Source organism: Rhinolophus ferrumequinum, chromosome 10 (genome assembly GCF_004115265.2).
Source record: "Rhinolophus ferrumequinum isolate MPI-CBG mRhiFer1 chromosome 10, mRhiFer1_v1.p, whole genome shotgun sequence".
Classification (NCBI taxonomy): domain Eukaryota; kingdom Metazoa; phylum Chordata; class Mammalia; order Chiroptera; family Rhinolophidae; genus Rhinolophus; species Rhinolophus ferrumequinum.
The window spans coordinates 44,582,439-44,608,096 of NC_046293.1; the positions used below are offsets into that span (position 1 = coordinate 44,582,439).

General features: G+C 36.8%; 1 protein-coding gene across 2 annotated transcripts in view; it reads left to right on the forward strand.

Moving 5' to 3' along the window:
- The window catches only part of PDZRN4 (PDZ domain containing ring finger 4), a 338,512-nt gene that overhangs the window by 206,431 nt on the left and 106,423 nt on the right, over positions 1-25,658 (forward strand). The window lies entirely within an intron of this gene.

Sequence of the window (25,658 nt, forward strand, 5' to 3'; positions counted from 1 at the left end):
GCTTAAACAGGAGATAAAGGAATTTTCTTGTCACTTGTTCTTGGATACTTCTTATGATTTTTTTGTCTGTTTAGTACTAGAAATTAATGTCAAGAGCTTGTTATACTATCTATGTGTCCTAGGAAAAAGTATGTAAATTCAGGTCTCTTTAGAGTATATCTGAGGGCTTTTCTGAATAAAAATAAGAAAACTATATCTCTAGCTTTCATAGTTTTCATAGCATCTTATTAATACACAATTTTATTTGGGCAGGTTTTCCTGGGGTTGTATGCTCAAGTCCAAATTTCTTGTTTGTCAAAACAAAGTTTATTTCTCCAGTGTTTCAGTTTGTCCAGATGTGACACACTACGACTTTTGTGTTTAGATAATATTGCTGCTGAAAGACAATGTTTGGGATGTTGGTGGTTTGTGGGCACAGCGGCAGCCAAGTGCCACTGCCTACTGCTTCCCTCAGATTTCCCCCAAACGTGATTCATTTCACAGTGGGCTAATTACAAAGTGGATTTGCTACACATGAAACAGCCTCCTCAGTTGCAATGTTAATGCACATTTTCATGGTAATGTGATCAGAGGCTCATTAGCCAGTTTCCAAAATGATCCTCTGCATTAATTAAATATAAAATGACTCCTTTATCACCATAGAGAGGAAAAAGAAGATTAACATTGTTAATTATACCAGGGGCAATACCTTTTGCTTCATTTTTTACAACAAACTTGCAAGGATAGGCTACAATAATATCCATTTCATAGATAAGCTCTCACCCACTTTGACTCATGAAAACAGTCTCTAGGTGGAACACTTTCCTTTAGTTTGGTTTGTTGGAGTTGGAGTTCTAGTATTGCTTTTCTTTGGGTGGTAGAGGAGCAGGGGAGTGGATTCATCAATCCATTTTTCCCTTGAATTACTAAATTGATATAAAAGTATAATATGGAGGAAGTGGTAGGTGACCTCCTCCCCGATTATGCCCAGGTTAAGCTGTTTATATTCTACTAAGAAATCAAGGAGGATTACTGCATCCAGAAAGGACCCCTGTATTTGTTAAGGAGCAGGAGTCTTTGTTGTGGATTTTTTAAATGCTTGCCTGTGAGTTTTGGCTTTAAGTGCTTCCTAAATCTTGAGAAAATAGATAAGCCACACTCTTTATTGCCTCTACCTGTACGCCTCCATATATTTATTTTATTTTCTCTACTCCTGAGTTGCAGTACTTATGATCTTTAATAAAGAGAGTGAAACATGAAATATTAGCTTCCATTTAACTGGCTTTTATTAGATAAGTTAAAAACCCCAGCTTAAAGGTCTTGCATGTAATTTCCAAGGGGAGCGAGCCCTCCTACAGTTTGTCCTCAGCTTTGCGTTCTATTTTACTGAGTTAATGGAATAGATAAGATATCAAAGGAAACCAGTGATCGGCTCATATAATACACTGGAACCCCGTGTGGTGCTGCAAACTAGTTTCTATTTTTATTTGGAGGAGAAGCAGCTCAGAGCACACATGAAAGTGAGCATGTTCTTAACCAGGTGTTCACGGGGACACATAGCTGCCCCCATTTGAGAAGATACTATTTACAAAAGTGACTTGAGATTGGAAGCCTGAATATTTCTAGCTGGTATTAGAAGGTATCAGCTGGCACAAACATTAACACCTGACTGTCCAAATCATATGGATTCATAAAGTTGTCCTTCTCTGACCACTTGTCCTTTCATTTATTTTGTTACCATTTTTTAACAGCTAAGGCAAACTAAACTTTACCAGGGGATGGGATGATTTAAGATGAGCAGTGAATAATAAACGCATAATCAAGAGTAAAATAGTCATTTCTCTATAATAGAGTCATGATAATATTGAAGTTTTCCACATTTTCTTTCTGGATTTAGCAGTCTGGTGATGTAGACCAAGTAGAATACAGTTTCAAGTTTATCGCTGCAGTAAACAAAAGCAAAACATGCTCACTTTGGAGTATGGTGGAACAATCAGAATAATGTGCTTAGGTGTGAAATGAGATCAAGTTTCTATTTTGTTGCTATTTTTTGCTCTTGTAGAGGAGCTAAGGCTTTCATTTGACAGAAGAGAGGAAATGCCACCTCAAGAAAATGATTTTCAGCTGGAGTTAGGCCAATCAGGCTCCAGTATGAACACAGATGCAAGAACCTAGGGTTTGAGTAGCTCCAGCAACCTTCACACCAAACAGTTTTCATACGACTTTATGCATCTATTTTATATGTGCCAGGGACACAATTGTTATCAGGGAGTGATTTATTTTAGTCAAAGTAGGTTATTTATTAACCTCTTAAGAATTAATAAATGGGTAATTTGAACAATGTCCTTCTGTGGACACGAACTGAATTGTCTGTTTCGTATTAATCTGATTAAATAGTCAACTGTATTAAGAGAGCTACAGTAGCTTGCTTGGCATTTCTGACCTTATAACAGATTTATTTCTGTGAGATTGTATGGTAATACTGTGTTTCCCCGAAAATAAAACCTAGCCGGACAATCAACTCTAATGTATCTTTTGGAGCAAAAATTAATATAAGACCTGGTCTAATATAATATAATATAATATAATAAATATAATATAATATAATACCGGGTCTTATATTAATTTTTGCTCCAAAAGACACATAACAGCTGATTGGCTATGTCTTATTTTCGGGGAAATACTGTACCTAAATCTTTTGACTTCCTACTTTGATTTTTCATGCATACATCAAATGTAACTTTTTGATTGATTAAATAATGGAAATTATCAATGGGGCATTCATTGATGTTGAATAATATGTTCAAAATGTAGGCAAATATTTAAAAGTTCATACTGTTAACATAAAACTATTGATAAGATTTCATTAAAATCCCATAATGTGATATGCAATATTCTTCTCTTCCTGACTTGCCAAACTAGAGAAAAGAAATAGCCTCAATCTCAGGAAAACCAGAAGTAGAATAATGCTAGCTCTCTAGGCAGTGTCACCTTGTAATAATCACCTATGCGACCACTGTCCTCTTGTAAGTGGACATGGTTGCACAGAGTTGGTTTATTCATTTGACTGGTTTGGCACAGCTCAAAGTTCTCCCCACATGGGAGTTACTAAATTCATACTCCCATGAATTTAGTAACAGAAACTGAAACAGACACTGGACTGAAAGTAACAATCATCACAATGTTGACAGCACCTAGCAGGAAGTACTCAATTTATGCTAGGCACTGGGCTAAGCACTTTTTCCCTAAGCATCACCTTACCTTAATCCTCACAAAAACCCAATGAGGAGTTACAGGATAGCGTCCCAAAATTTTAAAATACATTAAAGGCTCCATTATTCTATGAGTTTCTTGAATCTCTTCTAATCCCCCTTCTCTCGTTACTGTCCCCTATCCCTTAGAAATGTACTTTGTCACATGTTATGTAAACCCAACTCATAATGTCTTAACCTCTTTCCACAAGTGTCATACTTTCCCTGCATTCCTTAGTGCTAGTGAAAGGCTCACCATCCTTCTTGCTGTCAATAAAACACAGAAACACTGAGTTTGAATGGACACTTCTGTCTTCTTCTGGCTATTGTACTACTACTGCACATTCCCCAGCATCAATTCTTGCCTTTCCTACAAGCACAGTTTCTTTGATTAACTCTCATATCATGGTGAGAACTTCCCCACTTAGAATTTGCCAGTGTCCCGATCCACCCTGATTGTTGTTGCTGGAATAATATTTCTAGAAGGCACCCAATGGCTCCTAGTTGCTATAAAATGAAGTAAAACGTCTTGTTCCAATGTATCCAAGGACCTCCTGAACTGGTCCTAGGTTCCTTCCCAGCATTCTCCTTCACCAGCCTTCTCCTAGTGCAGTTTCTAATCCCTCCAGACCTGTCTTTTTGCTTTTCTCTTTAAGTTGGTTTCCCAACTTGGACCGTTGTAACTTAGTTCTTTTCCTTCAGCCTCTGTAGAATACTCTGAATATATACCTCCACCACTGTTTATTTCCTTCCATCACTAGCTATACAAATCTTGCTTCTTTGGCTAAAATATCTCCTTGGGCAGAGAGCTTTAGGCTTACTATTGATTTAAACACAACTGATCTCTCCTACCTTGGAACTTTCATAGCATTTTGCGTGCAGTTTTTAGAGTTCCTTTTTTATTTTTATCTGTCTGGTATTATAGTTAATGGTATGTGACTGAACTGTGAGTTCCATGAAGACAGGTTAATGCTCGCTTGTCCTTTCACCCCCAACATGCAGGCAGACACGATGTCCTATACATCCACAGTCTCTTTAGAGTACCCCACCCACAGCTCTGGTGACACACCATATCACTCTGCCTTCTCTACCCATACCTAACAGCTCATTAAACCAGGGGCAGTCACCTTGTGCATAAAGTTGAGGGTTCAATTAGATGTTTTTTAGTCTCAGAAATTTATACTGGGAAACAAGCTATTAGTGATGGGATTAGGATGCAGAGGGATGCAAAGAGAGATGAAGTTTGAAGTAGATTGGGGAACTTGGGGTTCTGTGGTCCACCAGATCTAGGAGGATCATATCTACTAAAAGAATCAGAGACACTTGAGAAATAAGGACCTGGGTCATGAGGCAGACAAGCATAAAGGAAAAATAAGAGATCTTCAGAGTGACCTTATTGGTTCCTGGTTCCATTACATTCCTATAATAAACCCCCATTTATTGGAATTTGCTTGAATGATGTGTATATTCCCTACAGTCAGAAGAACAAATCAGAGGACACATCACAATGTCTTGCTTTTGTCAACCACCTAGCAGGTGCCTTAAACTCTAGACATGCAGTTCAGTTCAATAAACTTTCAGTAAGCTCCAGTTGCCCGGTATGTGTCAAGTCCTGATCTTTGCCAAGGGGACTGCAAAGACAAATGTGACAGTCTTTGCTTTTGAAAATGCACACTCTGGTAATAGAAGGGATATACATCCACAGGGAATTTTCACATAATGTGTAAGTGAAGCATTGAATCAGCAGAGATGTTCACAGACCTCTAAGCAGTGAAAAGGTGCTCGCCATCATGGGGGTTTGGGGAGTGGGGAAGGAAAGGGAGAGGAAAACACAGAGATGTAATGGTAGAGAAGTCCATGGAAGTGGCAAACAGATGATCGGTGTGAATGGACTTGGGAGTATGGGAACGATAAAGGATATGTGTTCCTAAAACCTAAAGCAGCCTCCCAGGACATGGCCTGAGAGGTGAACAAGACTGGACCCTGTTGAGTCGCCCATGTCCTAATTGTTTGTTGCTTTGTTTGTTTGTTCTTAAAGAGGGAGAGATCACTCTGATAGTAGTTAAGAGTATGGACTTGGTTATAGTGTGTGCCGGTGCGTGGGGCAATTGGACTTGAGTTGGAGATGGTGTACTACAGCAAGCCTGAAACGAGGGAGACCAGTTGGAGGCTGTTACAATAGGCAAATTAGTGGTAGAAAGAATGTAAATGGGTAAATGGGAGGACAGAAGTGAAACCTATAAGGAGGTAAATTCAATATAGGTTTGTGAGGTGGGAGGTGTAGTGAAATTTACAGCGAAGAAATAAGAGAAGGAAGGGAAGTGAGTTCTGAGAAGAGGAGAGAAGGCTGTTAATTTCACATATGGACTAGCCAAGCAATGTCCAGCAGGGTGAACATGTAAAACAAAAACTTGGCACGTGTGTGTGTGTATATGTATAAATATATATATATATATATATATATATATATATATATATACACATATATATGTATAAATATATATGTGTAAATATATATATATATATATATATATTTGTTGGATAAGATCACCCAGAAAGATATAAAAAGTGAGGAGGAAAACTGAAAAGTGAGGAGAGTTGTGAGCCAAGTATACAATATTGAGAAGCAGACAAAGATCAAGGAAGAAAAGGAGAAAAGGGGAAATTGTTATAGAGCAAGAAGGAGATGAGCTGTGGGAGAAGCCAAGAAGAGAGAGTTTAAAAAAAGGAGTGGCCAAACATGGTCAAACAATAGAGTGCATAATAAGTTAAGAACTACTGTGTCTTTGGATTACAAACAAATTGATGTGCTACCCAGGTCCCTCTCCAGCTGCTGATAGAGCAGGGATGATCTCAGATGCAGGAAGCACCCTCACACAAGGTTCTTCCCCTCCCAGGAGGCCCACATCCAATGACAAATTGATGCAAGTGTATAATGAATGTTCTCTTTGCCTGAATAAGGACACTGAAAGGCAATTCCAGCTCTAGAGCTTTCTGCAACTATTGTTGGGCTGGCATGACAGTGGTTCTCCTTCTGCCCAATCCTGATTCCTAATTCTCCTTTCTACAAAAGAAATACTCCTCAGCAAACACCTTGCACCTTGAGAACTCTATCTCAGAGGTTAGCTGCCTGGAGAAACTAACCTGCACAGAGGCCAGTGGTCACTATTACAGAACATTTCAGTAAAAACGTGGACAAAATCTAGAAAGTAGAGGAATCAAAGGGGAGATCCACTGCACTTTCAAAAAGTTTCTCTGAGATATGACAGATTATCAAAAATGGAGTCACTGCTTTTCTTAGTCCTTTTTGGGGGGAATGCAAAATTATTTAAAATTGTGAATTTAAAAAATAAAAGTCATCTTTACTTTTACTTTGAAAAGTAAGGTAATTGATTTCACATCTTGAGCCATAGTGTTAAGATAGTGGTGATAATACAGTGATTAAAATAATAAAATGTACATTTAGCTAGAATTTCCCTTATCTAAGACTTTTGAAGAAAAACTTAAATGCTAGAGTGTTTTGATGTACAAAAGGTCTTTTGTAAACATAAATATTTTAATGATTGCAATTTAATTTATAGTTTTTAATAAGTGCCTTTTTCTATTAAAAGGATCAGAATCACATATTTTATTGAAATGTATACATTTAATTTACTCTTATTTTACCACTTATTGAATTGATCTAGACCTAGGAGAAGGTCAACCATTTTAACTGCATATCTATTTAAATGAAGTACTTTAGGAAACATTTTCATTGGTTCCATATTACACATAAGGGGACATGTTGCTGAAAAGTTAGCTGATAGATACGCTGAGAAATTTGATGCTTCAATTTATCTGAATTTGCTGGTTAAGCAGGCTAATCTGATTAGAAAATTATTTAATTTCAATTTTTGAAAAATTTTCTAACATACATGATCTTACTTACATAATTACTTAACATATGCACATTTATTATTCATTTTCAATCACATTAAATAGTAATACATGAGCCACATATCTTTAACAGTGATTTCTGAACAAGAGGAACTATTTCTGAATAGTTGATAAGTGAAAAATTCTTCCACAACATCCAATCACGATCTAGTACGTTCATTTTATATAAGTAGATTTTTATATACTGAATTTTCACTGGTCAGTTAATAGGTATCCAATCTTATTAAATGATTAACAAAAGGCACAAAAATTAAATCACTACCCTGTTTCCCCGAAAATAAGACCTAGCTGGACAACCAGCTCTAATGTGTCTTTTGGAGCAAAAATTAATATAAGACACGGTATATATTATATTATATTACATTATATTATATTATTATTATATTATATTATTATTATATTATATTATATTATATTATATTATATTATATTATATTATAGACCTGGTCTTATATTACTATAAAATAAGACCGTGTCTTATATTAATTTTTGCTCCAAAAGACACATTAGAGCTGGTTATCTGGCTAGGTCTTATTTTCAGGGAAACACGGTAGATACTCAAGTAGAGGCCCCTGGATTGTGGTTCTACGAAGGATCCCTGCCCTTGAAACATTTATAATCCATGGGGATGGGTGAACAAGGTGCCCAGAACAGGCTCTGCTTCTATCATTTAGTCTTTTGCAGACACTGTTTTCTCCCATTATCCATCCTAAGGCATACACTATAAGAATTTTAGGTGTTATTCTTAATAAATGTCGTCTTCTTTTGACGCATGAGGATTTAGGTGCCACTGGGTGGTGATTTTGTCTTCAAATTTAGAATTCAAGATAATTCAAGTGCAGCTGTGTTTTTCAGATCTAACTGCAATATCGCCAAAGTCATCAATATAGCCTGTCCCATCTCCATCTCCCTTCCAGCTGTATTCATTTCTTCTTTCTTAATTCTATCACTCTCAATGTGGAATAACAGCTTTAAAAGGGTTATTATGAAGAATTCATTGTTTCCTTCAACAAAAAGCTTAAAAGGTAGCAGCCCCATATTCTCCTGTGTTTCAACATATAACATCTAATTGCTAATTTGTGCCATTCTGTAACAAGCTGTAAATCTTGCTTTATGGTTGTTTGGGTCCTGGCGAAGTATGCTCTCCCTTACCCCCCTCCCCCACCACCCGTTTCTGTTTTATGTAGCTTTTTAGAAATACTATAGGAATTGTTTTTTTCTTTTTTTCAGAAACTTGCTCTCATCTCAGTGGAAATTAGATTTTTCTGAACTAACCTCTCACTCCCAAGCCTCTTGAGGGTCTGTTTTAGGTACCTTTATTATTATTTTTTAAAGACTCTTTCAAGGCTATGTGAACAAAGAGAATTTCTAAAATACTTAGTATGGTTTAAAAAATAATGAATCCACAGACAAACAAGCACTATTGTAATCAGTGCTAGTAATGTTTTCTTATAATTAAATCATGGTAGAATTCAGATATGAATATTTTTAAAAATAAAGGAAAGTTTGGGAAAGAGTAGTTCTCACTGAATAACAATAAATAATTAATCTGTACCTGCTTTTTGCTCCGTAGTGTGTTAGAAAGCAACAGAGGATACAAAAGAAGCATAAGATAAGAAGCCAGTCTTCAAGGTATATTATCATAAAACAATTAAAGGACAGATGTGCAAATGTATGACCCTAATGCAGTGGACATTACAGAGAAAGGACAGTTCTGTCTGAGTAAGGATAGTCTAAGAGTCTTGTAGAACATCTTAATAGTGGTTCTTATTTGGAACGCTTATGAGGAAAGGTTCATATTTTAGTTTAGCATTATCATTGTATATCCATTTAGTTCAAGGCAATATGTTGGGTATCCAGGATGTATTGTGAAAGAAAAGTCATAGAAAGATGACTAATGGGACTTATTTGAAGGGAAATAGGAAGGACAGCCTAACTGTGGGACAGCCTGAAATGGGATGAAGATAGTTGAATGTCTTAATCTCCATGCAAAAATGAATGGACTTGGTGCCATCATCACTACAGGGTGCTATACACTCAAAAGATGCAATCAAATGGAGTCTCTGAAGTCAATTCAAATAATAGAATATGTGTAAATTTTGTTCACTTGGTACTTTATTTAAAAGAGCATAGATGTGCTGAGTTGACTCACAATGGATAGATCTTGCCATGCACACCTTAAGTATGCTCTATATTTCCTTCGTAACGATGGAGGAATATTTTCCTGTGAGTCCCCAAATGATGTAGATGATGTTGGATCTGCCGGCAGTTTCTGGGTGTAGGCCGGGATCCTGTCTCGTGAGACTAAAGAATGGAAACACAGACCCAGGAGAGGCAAAGAGTTTCAAAAAGAGGATAGTTTATTGAAAACAGAGTCAGAGCTCCCGAGCGGGAGGGGGTCCCAAATGCAGGTGTCCCCGTGACTGAAGCAAAAGCTCTTGCTTTTATACCTTCCCTTGCCTGCTTGGGGAAGGAGAGCTGTTTGAAGAAGGGAACTGTTTGAAGAAGGGAACTGGCGCCTTCTAATGAAATTCGTCTACTAGGTTTGTTCTGCTTGCCCATCCTAAAGGAATTAGCAAAGTAACCCACTCTTATCTATCAGATCTGCTCCATTTGTCAGGCCAAAAGGAATTTTATGGTTAACTTCAAGGCCTTGTTACATTATGTCCTGGAGCGAAGGAGTGATTTCAAAACATGGAGTTTTAGGATATGGCTGTCTTTGTTTATTCCACCAGGGACCTCCCTGTCTACCTGCGGACATGCTAGCTAACCTGTATCAGTGACACATATTTATAATGTTTGAAGTTGGTTTTGCCTGTGTAATGGTGAACCTCAATGTTAAGACAACATGGAAAATAGCGAAAACGTTTTGCTCACTTGGCACATGGGGTATTACTATCTGATGAGTGTGTGCTAAATACCAAGCATTATGGGTACATATTGTGTTTCCCTGAATAAGACCCAGCCAGACAATCAGCTCTAAGGCATCTTTTGGAGCAAAAATTAATATAAGACCCAGTCTTATTTTACTATAATATAAGACTGGGCCTTTAACATAATACAATATAATATAATATAATATAATATAATATAATATAATATAATATAATACTGGATCTTATATTAATTTTTGCTCCAAAAAAATGCCTTAGAGCTGATTGTCCAGCTAGGTCTTATTTTCAGGGAAACAGGGTGGGAGAGGCGCTATGCAAAGAGGAAAGAACAGATACTTTGGAATCAAGCAATAGCACCACTTATTTCCTCTATGACCGAGTTAGTTACTTGACTTCATTTAGCCTTTAATTGATTAATATCACCCTTGAAGTGTTTTGTTGAGGATTAAGTAACATATATAAAGGGCATAATACATTACAGGATTAATAAATGGGAACTTTTGATTTTATGATCTCATTTCAGTCTACCAAGTAACGCTGGGAGATAAGTAGTATTGCCCCAGTTTACAGATGAGAAAACTGAGGCACAGAGTAATCAAGTGACGAATTCATATTGTCAGCAAGTAGAACACATAGAATTCAAACCAGTATCTGCCTAATGCCACAGTTCATGCTTATTTTATTATAAATATCAAATACCTCTCGCCCTTTGAGTTTTCCATATTTATCTGCTTTACTGATCCATAAATACTAAGCACCTGGCACTTAGAAGTCTCTCTATAAATATCTGATAAAGGAAGAAGGAAAGAAAGAAAACAATAGATGCTATTTAAATTCTTCCTTGGAAGGGTCTGCAGAGATGCCCTTTTTTGCATAAAGAAAAGAAACAGGTCCTCTCCACTATCTCTTTCCTGATATGTTTTAAAAGCTTAGATCAAATTATCTTACCTATGAGAGCCCACCAGTATGGAAAAGCGACTTGTCACTCTCACTTTTGAGAACTTGAAAGCCTTTCTCCACTTTTTCATAAATCCTTGCCTGGCATCTTTCACTATCTGCTCTTTTCTTATACTCTCCTAACAATCCAAATTTTAGGCACACCATACTATTATTTTTTATTTGAAAACAAGGTGATTTTCCCCATATCTTTGCCCTTCAACTCAATGTCCCTTTTGCTTACTGTGCTTTTTCCACCTCCATATGTGTAAAAACACCAATCCCTTACGACTCAGTTCAAGGTTTGCCATCTGGGAAGTCCTCTCTGAACCTGACAGCATCAGTCACTCTTCCCAGTGCTCCTACTCAATGGTGCTTCACGATCTGAAATATAGTCAGATGTTTCTGTGTTTGCGTTTAGTGTTTCCTCATCTCCACAGTTTTGCCATATCATACAGTGCCTGGCTCAGAACAGGTATTTAATACAGATCAAGTCAAGGAATAGGATTGGGGGTATAGCTATAACGGCATTCATAAAATAAATCTTTATTATTCTCTCCAGTATTCCCTGAGTTGTCTTTGAAAGCGAGATAATTCAAGAAGCTGAACATCCTATATTTTCCTCATTTTAAAGGTGCCATCTATTTGAAGATACTCTTAATTGTAAGGCTGATCATCAAATTTGAGAATATCGAGGCTTGGCAAGCTACCACCTTTAACATGCAGATTGATTGCAACCTGCATCCTAATTTTAGAAACAAGAAGATATTGGGGAGAACTTATTTCTTAGAGTTGAGGAAAAATGGGCCATTGCTTTTCTTAAAAAACAAAACAAAAACCACTATTGACCTTTCCTTCACACCTTGTTCCCTGACCCCTTCTCCAAAATTGAGGATTTTATTACCCAGATGGGCATGAATTATCAGATCTTTACCTCAAAATCTCCAGTCATGATAGGTAATGATAGAATGTTCATTCCTCAACTGTCAAACTGGCCAATAAACCTAGCTGGGTTTTTTTTTCCTTTTTTTATTTTATTATTAGTTTCAGGTGTACAAAACAACATAATGATTAGACATTTGCACACCTCACAAAGTGATAACCCCAACAAGACCATGTCCCATCTGACACAGTACATAGCTGTTACAATACCATTGACTCTATTTCCTGTGTTGTACTTTGCATCCTGTAATCATATCTATCTATCTATCTATAGAGATAGATAAATAGATAGATATATTAATTATAGTTGACATTCAATATTATTTTATATTAGTTTATTAGTTTCAGGTGCAGAGCTGGTTTTTTCTTTCTTTCTCTCTCTCTAGAATTTCCTCACTGTTCTTGAACTCATAAGTTGTAGCCCTCCTCAATGCTAGGGTCAGGTATCATCACCTTTCCCAGGATATCTTCCCTGAGTTTCTGAACTTGAGAAGGACCCCTCTTTTCTCTTTCCAAGGTACCTCTATCCATAACAAATACCAAATGGTATCATTTCTCAGTTTGTTTGCTTAAGATTTCCACTGGTCTCTGAATCTCTGCAGAGCAAAAACCCTGTCTTCAGTCTAACCCAGTACTCATATACATGTTTCTTGAGTAAAGAATGAATGACTAAATGCTAAATGAATTCTGTATGCAAAGCAGTATGATGAAAGTGACATAAAAGCAGAACAAGAAGGGACCTCTGCCCTCAAGTTGTTTACTTTCCAGCAGGGTTCAGTAAATCATTCGTTCACAAATAACTACAGTGCAAGGGGTGATAATTAGTTCTATGAGAGAGAGAGAGAAAGGAACAAAGTTTCATGAGATTTGCTGTAGTATACACAAAAGTTAAAATGAACTATCTAAAATAGAATGTTATATATGCATTGCATAAAGGAAAATTGTGCTCTGTGTGCCATTAAATGCACCGATTATTGATTTAGTAACTAGTTATGTTTCTTCATTTGATGCCTTCTATGCTGTAAAATTGAATTAGCTATTTTGTATAAAAATGCCTTAATACATAACCTCTTTGTTTTAGATGATTTATATGCATTGTTGAAATAGTAAATATGGCTAACTTATTAAACTATTCATTTTCTATATGCTCCTCCTTAGGATAAAAAGAATTTTAAATGATGACTATAAAATATACTGGAGAAATGAATTTTTTCTAGTGATGATGCTGCCATCGAGTTTCATAATTACTTTAGCACTCAGATGAGAATTTCTCCAAGCGCAAATATCCCAATTAACATCATATAAAAATAAAAGTAGCCTTTAAAACTTTAAGTTCTAACTAAAACCTAGTCCAATTAAATAACATACTAAAAGTATATTTTCCAACAATTTAATACCATATTTATTATTATTATTTATTATTGGAAAAACTAGGATATTCTTTGAACCATGAAGAATACGAGTGGATATAATCCCCCTCATATACTCAATATCAGTGAAGGTTTTCAGGAAACTATCTAACTCAGTGGACAATAGATAACTTGAGATAGAAAGCTCAAAGAGGGTAGAAGTTAAGTTTTTAAATTAAAAAAATTTATTCTTAAACCAGGATCTTCCATTCCCATGAAAATTATTTCTGAATCATGACCTAAATGCCCAACAAATTCCATTAAAGACTAGAATCATATACAGATTCTAGGGTCATCTACTAGGGAGGATATTTTACCTGTCTTGCTTATGGTGGACATTTTAAGAACTATATATAAGGCTGGTTTCTCTACCTGAGGGTAAATTAGTCAACCCCCAAGAATTTGTAAATATTAAGTAATAATTTTTAAAGTTTTTCAGAATTGCACCAAATTATATTTAGTGTAGTTCGTAGAATTGAGAGAAAGACAGTGACAATATTCCATTCAATATAGTAACATTTTACTGGATATGAAATTTAGAGTTAAAAGTCTTAGAAAATATCTCCTCCTGAATTGGCACAGACTTAGATGGTTTAATTTAGTCTTGTCCATGTCTACCTTCTGAAATGTCATCAATACCAGTGACCTCAGCAAGTGTATAACATTTGCAGATTCATTTGTGTGATGCTCATACGCACAGCAGATATTCGCAGATGTATTGAGGTGGAGTGGGTGAGGTTTGTGGTGTCTATTGGATACTATTTTTAAATGTTGTTAAAGCTAAGTTAAATACAATTTATAAAGATGTGGCCTTATAAATCTTTTACACTATCATTCCAGTCTCCTGAAAGCAAAGTAACTAGGTCCTAGACGTCAGGAAAATGAAATTGTGGTTTCATAACTGATTAAATACAGCAGTGATAAAAGTATTTAAAGCAAATAGTATACATAAATAACCTCCCCAACAATTTCTGTGTGAGATCCCATTCACGAAGTGATATTGATGGATTATTATTTTCTGGATGAGTGTTTGACACTTTGTCAACTGCTGTGACTGATGAACATGACACGTTGACGTCCTTGAGCGCACCCAGTTACCATATTACCAGTATGCTCAAGTCCACTCCCCCATGCTTTCCTCCCCTTCCTCCCACCTGGTTCTCACCTTACACAACCACCAGAAAATTATTTTAAAATTGGCCTCTCACTTTGAAGTTTGCTTTGATAGCTTTGAAGTATGCACACCTTCCCGGCCAGTATTATCCATGTTTCGTAGATCACAGAAAATCCTGAGGGAGGGAAAAACACTTATTAATTTGAGATGTAGAATCATCTGTTGATATTTTTCAAATAGGTGTAGTGTCATTTTTTCGTATCCTATAATAAAATATTGCTTTTAGAAGGTACATAAGACACAAATGGCTAACAGTATCTTAGGGAACTATCTATTTAAATTTTATTAATTCATACATGGGAACTAATAGGTGATCATACCATAACTAATGTTGCCTTAAATCCTTCCAAAAGGAAACTGTAGGCTGAGCAAATGGTGCCTTAGCCACTGAATGTGTTAATACCCTTTGATTAGTTGATGGATTACATTGGGTTATAAAGGCACACTACTTAAACCATTAAATGTAATATGTTTAAATGCTTTTAAGAGTTATGTAAAAAACACCGTTTTTGTCCACGTAAGTCCTAACAAAGTAATAGTATGTTATTTACCAATTGTGAGCCTGAATGTCTAGTTATTTCATTTAGCCCATTTAAATTATCTTAATTTGCTGCAAATAAAAATGAATGCCTCTTTGAATGTACATGTATATATATTCAAATATACAGAGGGTGCAAAAAAATGTATACATATTTTAAAAAAGGAAAAAAATTATTGAAATTGTGATATTCAATATATACCGATAACGAAAGACTAATACAAGTCATGTGCATACACGTTTTTTGGCACTCCCGTTATATCCACAGCCCTGGAAACAGGCTCTGAGAAAGAGATTTTGTATGCGAGATGCCTGGGGTGTAGTGTCAGGAACCACACCGGCATGGAAGTGAAGGTAGTAGGACTGAGCAGAGGAAAAAGCAGAACTGACATGCAGTCTCAACAGAGACCTCGGCTGATGGCAGGGAGAACTGTGAAGCTAGGATGGCCCTTCAGAACTCTTCCCCAGGGAGGCAAAGCAGCCATGCCTTCAGACCCCTGCATTGCCTAATCTAGGATGCATTGGCCTGTGAGGACAGGATTAGCTTTACACAAGGCAATTCCCTTTGGCTGAGCACAGGTCCCGGAGCAGGACAGAGCTGTGAGATGCTGTACCCAGTGCCCCCAGGGGCAGGGAGAGCTAGTGCCTCCGTCCTGAAGGGGGATCTCAGTGCTCAGCAAGTATCCACTGCATACATCAATTCATCTTGTAAGACGTGGGCATAATTTCTAGGCGATAATAAAATTCCCCTTCTAAAGGAATTTTAATCACTTACACGACAAGGTTAAGGTTAACGTCTTCGTCTCCTCTTTATCCACTTTGTTGCTAGATTAAATCATTTTCTGGAATTAAGAGTGTCATTGGAGCATATTTTGAGAATGTGACTTTGAAAGTCTGACCGGGGAGATGTGATAGATTGTGTCTGGAGATTGATTTTGCTGAGTGCTAATACCAAATCATTTAGCCACGTACTTTCACTTACTAAATATTACCCAGGCCATATTGTTGAACTCTGCACTGCCACGGTCACCTCATCAGGATGTTTTCTGTCCTGTGACTAGGAGCTTCAAATGTAGTCATCCATCTTCTTGTCCCATTACATTTTGTGTGACTGATGTTCAGCACCCATTAAAATTGATGGGAAAGAACAAAGAGAAGAAAAATGTGCCCTTCAATTGATTACTTCTCTGAAAGAGCAAATGAGAATTCTCGACTACCAACAAGAGATTTAGATTGGACAGGTTTTCCCCCCTTAGTAAGTGCTTTAATTAGCCAGGTTTACTAAACAGAGCCTTCTGTTTATAAGTGCATGCTTTAAAATTCAACCTCCTCCTGAAATGTTTGATCTTTATAAGAAAAATTTAATGGCTGTAACATTGTTTATAGTCAGGAGTAATGTTGGTGAATTCTCAGTACTAGAACCAATTAAATCAGATGCCTTCCATGTCAGATTTTTTTTTCCTTCTGATAAGCTATCATAATGGCTCATTTTATGTCCAGTGATGGCCTATAATTAAATTGACCATTATTGTAAACCGGAGCCAAAACTATAGTGATGTTGGAAGGCCCAATCTTTCTAGGTTTTTCTTGGATCTATTGAATGTTATCTTTGTGCTCAACAAATTACAGAACAGCAAGATATTTCTGCACTGCTCACAAAACATTTGTTTAATTACAATATTTAATGTGTCGGGGGAAATTCTGCCCACTGGCAGTTACCAGGCTTTGGCCTCTGTACCTCATTTCTCCTCATAGTCTGTATTCAGTTAGAAGGAACAGAGTGGACCTGTTTCTTAAGAGACAGGAGAGATTTACATTTTTTTTAAATAAAATTTACAAATGACATAAGCTTGACCAAATCATATGAAATAAATTGTTTTGGAGTTCTGTTGAGAAAAAGCTGACTGCCCCAAGGATCTATGGGATAATTTGTTTAGGAAAATATTGGTGCTTAAGAAAGACAGGAAAGTAGGAAACATTCTTCCATATTGACCTTGGTCATCCTGGCAGGAGCTATTCTGAGACTTTGACCACAGGAATATATCTGTGAACAGCTGTCACATTGGATGGGGCATAGCTGGTCTACATTTTCAGCAATATTAATGACCATGTGCCATACTAACTGTGTGGACTAACAGTGGGTTAAACAGAACTAACCTGACTGCAGTCAGGCTCTCACCTATGCAAAAATATGATCTCAACTAACACTATGCAATAGATGGAAATGTTGATGGAAATATTCAGTACCTGTGTTATTTAATACAGTAGCCATTAGCCACATGGGGTTATTGAAATTTAACTTCACTAAAATTAATAAAATAAGAAATGTGAGTATTGGTTAAAATGTGACTAGAGTAACTAAAGAACTGAATTTCTTAGTTTATTAATTTTAGTTCAGTTAAATTTCAATAACCCCATGTGGTTAGTGGCTACTGTATTGGATAGTAGAGGTCTAGAAATCCTTAAGGAATCATATCCAGTGCTACAGACTTAAGGTCTTAAAACTTTAAAAATTTACAGTTTAATTCTTATCCTGTCCTAGTAGCATTTTTTAAATCTCTTTGTGGATTTTATTATTTTTTTTCACAAGGGGTACTTTGTTTAAATATGTAATGCTTCTTTAAAAACTGACACAGAATATAAGTTCAAAAAACAAGCATAAAAATACGAATCACATGGAATTACCTACCAAGAGGAGTCTTATAAATGAGATCACTAAAAGAACCCCCTTACATAATAGTTTACTAAACATTCTTGGCACTAAAATTTCACAGGAAGAAACAGTCTCACCATTTCATAATTTACAGATGGTGAAACCTGATTCATTGTATTTTTGCAGTGGGAGTAAAGAATAAATTCATTTTAATCCACATACAAAAGAGTTGCATTTCTAGCTCTCAAAAAAGTGTCCTCAACTGGAGCATTCTGAGAAAAACAGTTCCCCTTTCAACTGTAACAGCAAAAGTAAAAAACCTAATTCAATGACAATATTAATAACAGTATAGTAATTAGGGAAGCAGTTTGTACCGAACCTCCTTTCACACTCTACCCTAATCTTAAGATTCTGCCCATAAATCTTGTCTGAGAAATAGTTATGAAGTGCTGTTTCCTCAAAGCCCTTATTAATCCATTTTGGCTCTAATAATACTTTCTATTTATGTGAGTATTATTTTATATATATTCAGTATTTACCCCAAGATACGTGCAATTCAGACTCACCCTTCAATAATAAACCCATCTCAATAATAAACCCATTTGCTCTTTTTCCCTGGTAGGAGTATCACAAGCCTTTCATTTACTTCAGGTCCTAATTTGTACATCATCTTCTACTCATCTGTGTCCTTTATCCCGCTCTTCCAACCACCACATCCAAGTTGTCAAATTCTGGGATGCCTTCTCTACACAGTGTTTCTTTCACTTCCACCCTTCCTTTTCTTTACTACCAATCTTCTGACATTATTGAACCTACATTTTCTCTCCTCTCCTAACTAATCTTTTTGCTTTTGGTCCCTAAGTGTCAAACCATCTTCTAGTCTGCTGCCAGTACATTGTTCTTCTAGCTTCTTTGCTCAAAACTCTTTATTGACAGATTTCCCATCATGCATAAGACAAAGTCCAGTTGTACAAGTTACACCTATCTCAGAGAGGACCACTGAGTCCTGAAAGCCTTCCATAATCACCTCAATTAGAACCAGTTTATCTCTTTCCTATATTAATCGACTGCATTTCTTTTCAGGATAACTCTAACATGTATAAAGGAATTAATGGTAGTTTGTTACTTCAGAGACTGCAAAATATTTTCAATGCCCTATCTCATGTTTAAGTTTTCGATCAATTCTGTGATCTAAGTAGGACAGGCAGGATTGTTTTCCTATTTTGTAAAGAAGGAAACCAGCAGAGGTTAGAGAGGTGAGATAATAACCCAAGGTTACATAGCCAGTAAGTGACCCAATTTCTGGACTCTTTACACATTAATAAGACAAAGGTTTCAATAGAATCGATAATATCCCTGGTACCTTAAATACTACCTGGTGTATAATAAGTGTTAAAAAATAAATGTTGATTGATTGAATGAATGAATGAATGAATGAATTAATTAATTAATTAAGGCACATTGTGGAGGGCCTTTTGAATATCCTGACTGCTGTTTCAACTGGATTAACTAGACAATGAGCAGTCACAGAATCAGGTGAGCCAGAGGGGTGCAGGTAAATTTGAGAGGACAATTAGGAAATGATACGGACATGAGGAGATACACGCTTCATACAGTATATCAGAGGAACCCAAGGTAAAAAGGGGAGAGAGAGAGATAACTTTAAAGATAAAGGTAAGAAGTATAACTTCTTGACACTAAGTGGCTGTGGGGGCCAAAGGAGAAAGCAAAGTGAAACATCCAGCTTTGGTGTGTGTCCCAGAGTGGTGCCCATATCAGAAAGCGAGAAGCCTAGAGGACAAGTTGTTTTCCTTAAATGCAGATGCGCTTTTATCTGTGCTAAGCCCTTTCATGTCTAATTCAACTAGATATTATCTCATACTCTTCACTGGATCCATCTAATTATTCACATGTGAAAATGTTGTTTCCTCTACTGTTTCTTTATTGTTCCCGTGGCTCCTAACCCACTGCTAGGCAGAGGTAGACCCACCAAGAACTGTAGAAAGTGATTAACTTAAATATGCTATAAACACTATGCTATTGAATAATGCTGCATCCTTTATGAAAGTTTAACCAAGGCACAAGTTGTATAACCAAAAATATGATTTTTCAGAAAAAATAGCTGATCTCAAAAGCACTGGCTGCATTTTTCCCAAATGCATTTTGCTACTGATACTTTTTCAAGTGGAATAGAAGTAAAATGAACAGCACAAACTAACTCTTTTCCACAGAGGAAAAGTTGCTTGAATTTTAAAGATGATTTTTTTTTTCAAATTTCCTAGAGAATACTAAAATAAACATTTAAACTTCCTCAAGCTTTATAACATAGAAACTTTTAAGTCGTGAAGAATAATCTCCTTCCAGACTCGTTTTTTAGCTACAGTAGAATGAAATGGCTGGATTATTGTACCCATCTGAGTTGTATAGTTATAACTACAATTTCTAAGAAATGAAGAACTTTTCCATCCATGCTATTTTTATTGTACCAATGTCAGAAACATGACATTTATTTTAAATTAAGTTAAAATAATTTAATTTGCAAGTTAAAAGTGTAGCTCTTGTAAATAATTGGAAAAGATTAGTGACTTTTTGGTGATATGAGTAGCAAATGTACCCAGTGGTTGATCATGACCAGTTCAATTCAACACATATTTTAAGTGCATTCTAGGTGCAAGGCTACTGGTACGATGGCCCTCTGAGTAAGACAGGACGTGACCAGAGGTTTCACATCTTTAGGAAAAGTCATAAAGAGGCAAAATACAACTGATGACCAGGAAAAGGAGAGGGAATTGTAACTAACAGAGCCACACAAAAAATCTTATGATGCACTTGAGGTTCAAACTGTTCCTGGAATATCAGACAACCAGATAGGGGTGCAACATTCTAGTAAAGACAGTGAAAGTGAAGGTTCAGAATTTAGGGACTAAATTCTAGTGTGCTAGTCTGGTGTAGGTGGAACATAGGAGACTCGGGGCAAGTTGAGACCAAAGTGATCAAAAAGGAAGAGAGGAGCAGGTCACAGGAAATTTTGTGTACCACACCAAAGAGAGCGAGATTTTTTCCATATGGGGTTAGACGCCTTCAGATGTTTTTTGTTTCTTGAGAATGGGGTAGGAAGATCGGATCTACATTTGCCTAAAATGAGGGAAAATTACCATTGGCAAGGTAGGTGTGGTTTCCACATTCATTTTTAGGAGAACATTTTTTTTTAATATGAAATAAAGATCTTCAATATATAAAACAGAGTTGCCTGGTTGTGTCTGGGGAGTTTCAGAGGGTAGACTGAGCCCTGTGGTCCCTGAGGCTCCTACAGGTGGATCCGTGAGGGAGGTAAGTGAGGGAGACCGGAGGTTAGCAAGAAAGTCAAGAGACATGACAACAGGAGCCGGGACTGGCTTGCACAGGGTGGCTGTGAGAGGGAAGCAGCTAGAGCATCGTGATTTGATGACTAGTTCCAATGAAGCGAGTTTAGGGACAGTAAAGAGGCAGCACATTTTCTGATGTATCAGATTGGAGCATTTGGGAAGAGGGCAGTGGCACAGCGATAGGAAATACAGGAGACAGAAGAACTAACAGGTCTTTAAGGATAGATGATAAAGTAGGTGTGGCCCCTGAATTCAAAAGGTTTATAGAACAGTGGGTGTCGAAAATTCAGACAAATATTGGCAGCTTCACTCAGAGATTTGAACGTGTAACTATTTGCCCAAAACCATATTGGCACACTCCAGGTTTAAGTAAGGAAACTCCATACGCCTCTTTTTGGCCAACACAGTAGTGCATCTTGGGGAAATATAAATGAACATTCAGAAATTGGAATCATGCCTTTGTCTAAAATCTGGGCCATATTTTAGCCTTCCTACACACTGCAACCTTTCAATTAGCCATTGGCAGACTTAAGGGTAGACATATGTAGCTGGTACTGGAGTCTTCATTTTGTCAATGGCGAAATCAGATGCCATGGCTAAAGAGATGCAATGTTTTTAATAGCCTTTATGAACAGACATAGGCACCCCAAGATTCTGTTATTTCAGGAAGCTGTTATGAACAACAAGGCTGTAAATCGTGGATGCTTACTGGATACTATAAATCATTTTGCCTTGCAATAAACATCAATTAAATGCACTCCACGTGCCACAGTGCATGGAACAGATCAATCCTGTAGATAGTGCAGCCCTGTGTTACCTACTAGATTCGGGGGTGTAGGAAAAGAATACCCATTAAATTAACATTAGCTTAAGAAAAATGAAAACTTCTGGAACAATTACAGTTTTACCGTTTTGACTGAAGGCAGAAAAATGACCTTTGTTCCAAGAGATGTGACTTCAACAATGCTATTCTGCATGAAATTGAGAAATTGCCAGCTTCCCCAACCTGACGGATAGTGTGCGTGAGATCTTAGTTCTGCTTCATTAGGCTCTCGTGAATGAGTGGTAAATTTTCCCTATTTATGCATTTGCTGTCAGGAGATCATAAACATAGCCTGCCTAGCACATGTTTTTACTGCTGCCTTTTTATTTATATCTTGGTTGCAGCTTTGACAAAGAGTTTATTCCTGAAATGAGTATGTTTTTCCCCCAAATATTTAGGAATAAGTAAAAGTATACAATTGCTACTTTGTATAATGTTGCACATTAAATATGCAGTCTTTCAAGGTTGTAATTTTTCAATTTGAATGAAAATAAGCTTGAAACCAGTATTTAACTGGTTTCGAACTTTCTAATGTATAAATTTTAACATGCTGGGAATGAAGCTTAATAAGAGAGGCGTTTCTTAACTGAAACTTTTTTTAATACAATTTAAACAAAGGAAGTCTCGAGAAAGTGAATTGTTCACAGATGAATTCGGTGGGAATTTATGTTTTGAAAAAAATTAAAGCAAGCTGTCCAAACTAGTGTTCTTAGAGCCTTCCTGAATCCATTTTTGAAATATTCAAATGCATCTTAGAAATTGCATTATATTTTGCAAGTAACATGTTACTGATAATTATGTAAAAGTACTTTAATGTCCACAAACTGTTTGTGAAAGAGAGAGAGGGAAGGACGTGTTATCCTATAACTGTACTGTTACTCGCTTGCATTCTGCTGCGCTTTCTTGAGTAGGAAAGAATAGAGTGATGTGCTGCTGTGAAATGCACATATAACCCTAGATGAATAGGTTCATGGAGACACATTCGTCTGTCATGACTGTTCACCATCCTATTGCTGGACTGAGGTGTAACAATGTGGATGGCAAGGGTTCATTGGAGTTCCAAATTTTTCAGGTTGATCTCTTCTCTAGAGGGAATCTTTACAACTTCTGTGGCTTTCCTTCTCAGGCTGTCCTTATGATCCAGGTGTAGTCTCCTCTACCCTGGATGATGCTCTACAGAGTATCATGTGTGATGAAGTGGGCACTTTCCCTGGGTCTTAACCTTTGGAGAGACCATAGTCACTTGAGTAGGGCTGTACAGAGATAGCCTAGCCATCCAACTAAAACACAGGCACCAAAGCAACAACAGCAACCACTGAGCTACGTAGGCACAACTTCCCCAGAAAGATGAAGAGAAAAGGCTCTCTGGCACCCACAGCTCCCAGTGTTATTTGCAAGTGGTAGCTTACCTTTCCAAACATTTAATGTGGATGTATATTAGCTAGGTTTTGTGCATATCGAAATATTGGGGGATGAGACTGAAATGGTTCTTCCCTTATTTCCTTACCTTTAAAGATTCAATCTCACCTTCAAGACCCAGTTTAAATGCCATCTGCTTCATGATGTTTTCTCAGAGCCCTAAATAAAATAGATTCCCCTCCAAAAACCTGTATATTGTCTGGGCCTCACTTATTGAACATTTAACAGGCACTTTGTATTTTAACTGAATGCACGTCTCTCTGTCCTCTAGAGCAGGACCTACCGCTTTCATAATTGCTTCATTCCACCACCTCACCTCAAATCCCATAGAAGAGTGCTTTGCACATAGTAGATGTTCAGTAAAATGTCATTCATGTTCACATTCAATATTAATCTGACACTGTGCTCCCAAGGATTAGACTTTGATAATAACACTGGTTACATTCAGTCTCATATGCCTATGCAACGTGAGTCTTTTTCTGCCAACCAGTCTCGGTAGTCCTCTAAGCCTGATTATCAGATCTATTCAAGATTAAATACAAGTAAATTAACTTCTATACTGAAAGGTCCTTGAGGGAAATATTACTTCATATATCATTTTTGAATCCCACAGAGTTGCTCAGTACAGGGCTTTTAATAAAATAGGTAGTCAGTGTTTGTGGAACTAAATTGTTAAGTCAGAAATACCTATAAAACTCATATGGAGTCTTCCCGACTGCTGAGCATGCATTTGTTATGTATATTTCTCATATCTCATAGAAAGTTAATGTACCAGGAAGACTTCATTAAGTTTGCATTATGCTTGAACTCTAAAAAGGTATTGACATGGTTTAAAAGTCATTGATCATTAGTCACAGGATGCTACTAATCTTTCTACCTGAGTAAAATAAATGAAGCTATCCAGGTAAAAAATTGGTCATCACTTAGTCATTCCTTCAAAAGTATTCTTAGACTATATTTAAGGATATGCATACAATGACCCCTGCATGGATTCCAAGATCTTTTCTAGCCAACCTGTGAGAAAAAGGCAGAAATATTGATTTTCAAGCTTTGCCAAATCAAGTAAAAAATTAGTGATGGAGGGGAGAGAGGGTTGTTTCTTTGCAAAAGAGAGAATATATCACCAAAAAATTGATGAACACAATTATTTGTCAGTGATTTTGTCATTTTTTTTAAGAATACAGTCTTATAAGAAAACAAGAATTATAATAATTGAACAGTGATATTAGCAAGAGCAATTGGCTGGTGTAAAGGGACTTTGTCTGTCCACTGCCAGACCCCAAGTTTCCTCAAGACTAAGATAGGGCCATGTACTCTGAGATCACTTCAAGCATTAATAGGCATAGCCTATGATCCCTTGCCACCGCACTGCCAAGCATGTATTCTTAAAGAATATCTAACTATATCATCCCCTTGCTCAAAAATCTTTAGTAGCTCCCAATTGTCTATAAAATTACAAAACCAGATATGATATAATTGAGTTATAATATTTCTCTTAAGCCATATTGCCCCATTCTCACAAATATACAAATGCCAAACTGGGCAACTGACTGACTTCTGACTTCATTTTGCACTTTGCCCATTCCATATTCTCTGCTGGAAGCATTTTGTTCCACCTCAGGGATGCCTCCTCAGCCCTGAATCCTTTCCTGAGTTCCTCAATTATACTTTCTCAATGTCCACACACTCCTAGTTTATAATGAAGCTTTTGACACTCTGACTTATATTAGAGTTAATTAAAATTTGGGGAGTTATGCTTATTTTATAATCTCCTTGAAAGAAGGAGCCCTGTCTCCAAAGGATCCAAGAAGGAGCCTTGGATCCTTTGTTCCTTCCACAATATCTAACACAATGCCTTATTCACTGTGGATATAAACCACAGAAACTTTAAATAAACAAGTGAGAACCCACAGCACCTGGGAGGGCACAGTACACACAACATATGTATAGAACCATAGAATTAGAATGTTATATGGTGATCACCACACTTATGTCCAACATGTGATTCCCTTGATAAATCAGGTAGTAGGATGCACTGTGATATGTTCAAGTTAAAACAGAAAGGGTAGGTTATTCACACCCAGTTGGCCTTAAAGTAAATGTTTCTTTCCTATTCCTGTCAATTTGATCATCAGAAAGCACTGGACTTAGACACAGTCTCTGATGAGAGAGAGGACAGTATATTTTCCCTCCAATAGTTAAAGAGCTTGTGTCAGTTATCGATAGATCACCCATTTACATCTAACAGGAGGCTTCAATCTGGCCAAACATAGAGGGGATTCTGGGAGCTCAGCTAACCCAGAGAAGGCATCGTGGCTCTCTGGCATAAGAGAATGACC